Source organism: Micromys minutus (assembly GCF_963924665.1).
Source record: "Micromys minutus genome assembly, chromosome: 1".
In the NCBI taxonomy this organism is placed as follows: domain Eukaryota; kingdom Metazoa; phylum Chordata; class Mammalia; order Rodentia; family Muridae; genus Micromys; species Micromys minutus.
Genome location: NC_137969.1, coordinates 174,245,735 through 174,252,321, shown reverse-complemented (window position 1 = coordinate 174,252,321; position 6,587 = coordinate 174,245,735).

Below are 6,587 nucleotides of genomic sequence, written 5' to 3'. Positions count from 1 at the left end.
TTTTGTGCATATTAAATAATAATTAAACCTCTAATGAATAAATAAATACATGCAGGGTGATTCATTACAGCAGAAGAAATCATCAGCCAGTGTTAATGGCTGATCTAGACATCAGAATAGAAAATAAATCTGCAAAATGTGAAAAAATAGAAAGAGACAATACAGAACCCCCATATTAAAGACCTAATTCTTTTACTTAGGGAGTCTTCTAGTCTATCTTCACCACATATTACACATCAAGCCCCACAGTGTCCTGATTCCAGTACCACTTAGATTCCTACTCAGCTCCACATTAACAGCTGAAACCCCATACAGCAAAAATCTCTATGATGTCCTATCATGTTCAAAGTGTCCTTGCCTCGTGATTCATTCATATTAACCGAAAATTGGCATATGGTTGGTAACTACTGCTTATGGTTAGTTATTTTGCTCACATGCTTGCTCCTGTAGGAGGAGCCAGGCTTTGCAGTCTCTGTGTTCTACAGAGAGATCAACGGGATGTGTTGAGTGATCATTAGCATCGGATTTCCATTCATTTACATTTTCATATAATCCTATTAATTTTACATAAGAAGTAGCCTTAATCTGAAAGGCAATAAAATATAAACTTGTGACCCATAAAAATGCTAGATACTATAAGAAACTGAATGATATAAGAAATTGGTGAAAGAAAGAATGTAAAGATGAGTATCAGACAGAGTTGATTGCTCTCTACTCTTTAAGGACAATTATTTATAAAACATCCCTTTTTTTTTCTTCTTTTTCTGATCCCCATATGAGAGTCTTAGGTGTTCTAGAAGTTTGGCTGCATCCTAGGTCGAGGAGACAATGTGATGGAACTTCATGTTGTTGTCTGGAGCCTGATCCTCAGAGCTGATATTTTTTGTAGCTGTTTCTGTGCAGTGGGTAGTTAGGTAGGTATGCGACGGACAGGGAAAGGCAAGTATGGAAATAGTAACATCTGCTTTGACCATACCATAGTGAACAGAGACTGCTGTGGTGACCTCAAATACATGGCTTGGTTGTCATGGCAATAAAGTATGTATAACCGCTCTGTACTTGTTAAAGTCCACCATTGGTCACGCCACCATTGTACTCCTCACATAAGGGCTGTGAGTACCACTGGACCTGTATCTGGGCTTCCACCTCTCCTGCAGCATCACATGGATCAGGAAGGCCTGAAGCCTACAGCACATGGGGAGTGAACTAAGGTGGGGTTCTGTGACTCAGTTTCTATGAAGTTGCCGGGCAAGAGTGGAGGATCGTTTGGTGATGCAGATATTTCAAGTCTCTTATGTTCCTGTCAGTATAGGCCTAATAAACCCATTGGTTCACTGGGTGGAACTCTTACTTAGAACTGTGCTTAGAGGTCAGTCTGAGAGGAGTGTGTGCTGTTTCCTGGTAACCAGGACAGAGCTTCAATAAGCACGATGTCTCAGATAAGTGCCACAGTACCTGCCCTTCCTCCTTCCTTTTATTGTTGCCTTTCTCCTACTCTGGAACTAGAAACCTTGCTCTCTTCTTATCAGATTCATTGTTATAAGGTAAGCTGGCCAGAAACTTATTATTACATTACATTTATTATTAAGTCAAATGTGAACACTTTCTGGAAACCTACATTTGAAAGAAGTCTTTGTGTTTTGTTTTGTTATACAGGACATGCTATGAACGTATATACCTTATATTTGAGCACATGCTGAGCTAACTGTGCCTTCTGGTGTTAGTCTTAGTCTAGTCTGCTGAACAGTTTGCATACCTCTTCAGTAAAAGCATCCTTTGTATCCCAGGGGGTGAAGCTAACATGGAAGAATTAGAGACAGAAAGGGTTATTTTGTAATGTTTATTTATTTTATGTATGTCTGTATCAGTGTGGCCATGCATGTGTAAATCAGAGGATGATTTGTGGGATTAATTCTTTCTTTCAACCATGTGGGTTCTAGGTCTTAAACATCAGAATTTGCAGTAAGGGCCTTCATTCACTGAGCCATCTGCTGGCCTGGCGTCACTGAGGTCAGCTGGAAGTGTAACCCAGAAACCTAGCTCTGGGTTTGGAATTTGAATCCCCACGTGGACCAGAATGTGTTAGATACTAAGAATAAGTCAATAGTAAGCAATGTAAACCAGCCAATCCCCACTCAGTGCATCTGATGCACCATATTTTCCCCTGTAGACTGCTTCTGTTATTTCCAATCCTTCTACCCAACATACAGAACAATTACTCCTGAGCAGTGCAGGGGTTCAAGAGATTACATAACTTACCCCAAATCTCCAGGCAGGGAAGTTGACTCAGACTACTGTTTTTTCAAGTCTAAAAATTGCTTTTTAATCTGATCTTTGAAACTGTCAGCAAGCACTGCCTCAGAATCAGAAGCTCAAAGTCGACTTAAAATAAACATAAGTCCTGAATCTTTTGTTTTACATTTGTGGTAAGGAGATGGGAAGTTGACTAGACAGAAAGTCTAGATCCAGTCTTTGTTTTCCCCTGATGTTGCCTGTCTATTTTCTGGTTTCTCCTTGGTCATCAGGTTATCCCTTGTTCTCATTACACTCTTCCTCTACCCGTACTCTCCACCAATGAATTTGTAAGGAGTTTTCTGTTTGGGTCATAGGAGATTGTATTTATCAAGAGATTTGTGCCATCAAAAGATGAGTTGGTGACAGGAGACACTGAGCAGCTAGTAGAAGATGCCCATCAAGGGTGGAGGACTCTGTTTCACTGAAGGTAATGCGGGCTCCAACCTCAGCTCATGTTGAATAGATGACATAGTCTCTAGACTGTCATAGACAGCATCAGTATCAACTTCCACATCTCTATATCAGGGTTTCAAAAGCCCACCGTATGTAGGTATGGTAAGTAATACGTACATTTATAGACATAACTGATTGCGATTTTTTACTAATTAAAGAAATATATTAAAGACAAATGACAATGTCTTCTTATATTTTGTTTCAGTACACTCATTTTACCAATTTTAATTTTAAGTGTGTGTGTACGTGTGTGTAACATGCACGAACATGCATGCACTCCTGCACATGTGTGCACACATTAATTCAGTGCCTGTGTAGGTCACAAAAGGGTACCAGATCCCATTGGAGGCCCTGAGGCTACCGGTATAGGTGATGGAAGTTATACTCAGGTCCTCTGCAGGAGTAGTACACATTTTTAACCGTCCAACTGTCATTTCAGTTCAGTGCAAATATCTTGAAAGCCACTTGGCCACTTATAAAACCTAGTGATATCAGAAAAGATGAACTGGCTAATTTAGATTAATATTTGCCCAGTACTTTTCTGGCAAAGGGAAAGGAAAGGGTTAACTCTGTAGTCAGGACATCGGCTTTGTGCTGGCAAACATTTTCACTGCACAACATAAATGCTCAATATTTTAACGTTTGTCCACTTGGCTTTCCCTTTCTTTACCCCTCACTATGCAGTGATGTAACAGTTACAAAGCAAGATTAGTTAAAAATAGAGACAGGGCCATGGACATGGTTTCATTCATGCCTCACATTCACCTCGTGTGGAAATTTCCATCTGTGATAAAAAAATAAAAACAGCTCATATGCGGCTTTATCAGGGTGGTCAGCAGGCCAGCCCAGATCAGTGTGCATTAGTTTAACTCATTCACACAAATTTGCTATCATCTGGTTTTTGCATCTTTTGAAAATGAAATCATGCACCTGCTACTTAACTGTTGGCTGTGCCAGACAGAGGGTGTTGCCTGTCACCTCCTTCACAAATTCTTTTCTGTTTGTTCTTGACTAAGTATTCCTGGGAACTTCACCCAGGATTCCTGTGAACTACAGCAGCCACTTCTTAGACTCACTGTTTCTCCAAGCTTCAACCCAACTCAGCTTCACAGAGTTCTCCCAAGCTACTTAAACACCATGGGATGTTATTTGAGTTAGATGTGACCTTTGTTTTTGCCTTTCCTGTGTCCAGCAGCCCAGCAGTAAGAAGAAAAAACTATCTTTTGATTCTCAGATCATCTTGGGTGGTCTTGTAAAAGACTGCTAAGACACTTGGGCATCTCTAGGTTATCAGAAGATGAATGATTTGACCTCCATCTCTTGCAACAGAAGTCCCTTTTAGCACGACAAATGTTGGCATATGTTATCTTACTTCTCATAAACTTTCTATATTGAATTATATCAAACAATATACAGAGATTTTATGTACATAAAAATCCTGGCATATATGCACACATTTCTATATTGAAACCACACTGATATATGTCTCACACTCCCAGAAGACTCTTTTCTTTTCCTGCTCTCTCCAATCATAAGCCCAAAAGGGTCATCAACGTCAAATGTCCATCTTCATGTATTAGTCTGTCCCTTTGGGCATTTGCTTTAAATGTTTGAGATTCATATGCAGTTGTAATTTTCTCTTTTTAATCAGTGTGCTATAAATATGCTGGAGGCAGACTGTTGAAATCCTTATCATGGCTCATACCCAGAGAAGACACTGATGGAAAAGGAATCAAAGGAGATCATTCAGAGACTGTTTGGAAGCTCTTGGAAAAGCTGATGCTGAGATGGGAAAGTGGGTCATGCATGCCTAGAGAAGTCTAGGAACCAGTGACAACATTGGGGAGGGATAAAGCTCAAGGGCACGACTGGAGTCCCTCTCTTCCAAGCTGAGCTTGTGTCTAAGACCATATTTGTGGAGGAAAAGCTGAGTTCTAATGATCTTGCCTGGTAGACAGTGCCTTTAATAAAGGGTGATGGTAAGAGCTGGGACTGAGAGCTGAAGGGTGGATATACATGAACTTTTAGCATCCCAAGGCAATATTGGTTCTGAGGCAATATGGATGGGTAAGCATGCTCTCTGATAACTGTGGACTCATTCTGCATACAACACTGACAGTGAAGGTCAGAGTTCTGGAGCCTACATAACCCGTTTCTGCTGGATACCGACCGGGATGTCTGAGAGTACCACCTGTCCCTATGGAAACTCACTACTATTCCTGAATGTGCTCTCTTTATCTTGATGTGTGCAGGAACCCTAGCTTTGTCTGTCTGCCAAACTAGAAAGAAAATATCAGTGTCTCCCTGTTTCTGGAGACTGACCCTGACTGATTGACTTCCCCCCAAAGCCTACTTCTCAAGGAGCCTCTGGATATTGTTGCCTCTAGGGAGAAGCTGTTGTTTTCAGCATACATGTATATGTGTGTGTATGTGTATATGTACATGTATATGTATGAAGCTGGGCAGAGAGGTATTCAGAAATCCACCCAGGCTGGGTATACATGGGCAACAGGGGGGTCATACCTGTTTTTGAGGATAAGTAGGAGCCTAGAAACTTGGTGAGCGAAAGCAGGTTGACCTTGTTTTGGGCAATCATTTAGAAATAAGGATAGTAAGAGTCTTCAAATACAGTCTTAAAAACACTGTTTCCCCTCTCTTTGGAGATGTTTCTTTGTTTGTGGTGGATATATACAAGATTGCCGAGCCACTCACAGGGAAGAGTGAACAGTTGGCAGCAAGTTTCTTGTTATAGTTGTGTTGTTCATCTTTGTAAATGGATTTGCGAGTCAAACGAGTCTACCAAGCTGCAAGGGAGATTTATGAAGGTGGAGTAGCAAGATGTACCCAACATTGGTGAGTTATTCCCAGCCTCTCACACAGCGGTAAAACAAAGCCTTACATACGTGGTACTAATAAGGCTCTTTCAGCAGGACTGACAGACACAGTACCAGCCCTATGATGGAAGGTTACACTGAAATGCATCTCCCCTAGCACTGATGCATACTGAAGTGACATTAAGTGTGTTATCTCTATTTTATAACACAATAGCAGGTCAATAGCTACAGGTGAGTGCCTGTGGCAATTTTTGGTTCTGTGGACAGGAGAAAATTAAAGAGAGCACAGAAGTATAATTCTCTCGTTTGAACTTGGCCAGAGTAGTAGACTTCATTGACCAATGATGGCTGGTGTGAACATGTCTACCTGTGTGCAAGTTCCTCTGTGTGTGTGTGCGTGTGTGTGTGTGCGTGTGTGTGTGTGATATAATGAGTGGGAACAGAATAAAAAGCAAAATTAGATTTCTCTCCCTCTCCCTCCCCCCATGCTTACCCCTTTCCTCTCTCCCTCTCTTACTCCCTCCCTCTCTTCCTCTCTCCCTCTCTTCCTTTCTCTCTCCCCCCCATGCATATGTGTGTGTGTATCTGTCTCTCTCCCTTCCTTAATGTTTCATTCAGTAAGGAGGATTGGTACAATATTTTTTCTGTGCTTATTCTCTTATATCAAGGGTAAACCTCTCTGCAAACATGGCTATGAGTCCATCCAGGGCTCCTTGGCTTGTCTAACATTGCCCAGGCTTATCTCTGCTCAGCTTGCAAAATGTAAAAAGATCAGAGATAAGGATAAGAAAATTGTTTTATTGACTAGGACTGTAGAGGACACAAATCTGACTTCCTTGTCATTGACTGCTAAGGAACTGTGGGGTGAGGGCACAGAGCCCTCTAATGGTTTATAAGGATATAAGGAAGCTGAGTGTCATAGTCCTGTTTGGGGTTGAATTGTGTCAAATTGCCAACTGGAGGTCTCCATTAAAACATGCATAAAAATGATACAGCACAGTTAAA